Source organism: Octopus bimaculoides, chromosome 6 (assembly GCF_001194135.2).
Source record: "Octopus bimaculoides isolate UCB-OBI-ISO-001 chromosome 6, ASM119413v2, whole genome shotgun sequence".
Classification (NCBI taxonomy): Eukaryota; Metazoa; Mollusca; class Cephalopoda; order Octopoda; family Octopodidae; genus Octopus; species Octopus bimaculoides.
Window position 1 is genome coordinate 26085645 of NC_068986.1, and position 447 is coordinate 26086091.

A 447-nucleotide genomic window follows, 5' to 3' on the forward strand; every position below is an offset into this window, starting at 1 on the left:
ATATTGAATGTCAAAATCAAATTTAAAATTGATGGAAAATTGATGAATGAAATGGTTAGTAAATATCTCTTAAACATTTAAGATGAATTAGATCCTAAAACAGAAATGTCTCACCTTGATGTGCGTTATTTAAAACTAAATGGCACTTCAATCTCTTGCTCATAAACGTTAGTTGCAATGAGAATTAATAAGCATAAATCATTAGATACTAAGTAGATTTTGTGCAACAAAAAAATTATCATTCTCACTGTCATCCTTATTAAGTAAATAAAGACAAATAAAAATTCACAATCAACTTATAAATACAAAGTCAATTTGAGATCTCTCAGTGCATGAAGATTGCAAGCAATGTCACAGATTGAGAATCAGAAATTTCTTTATTTCTTTTTTCTTTTCCTTTGGCAATGAATTTGAATTAAAAAAAAAATTGAAGCAAAAGACACAATA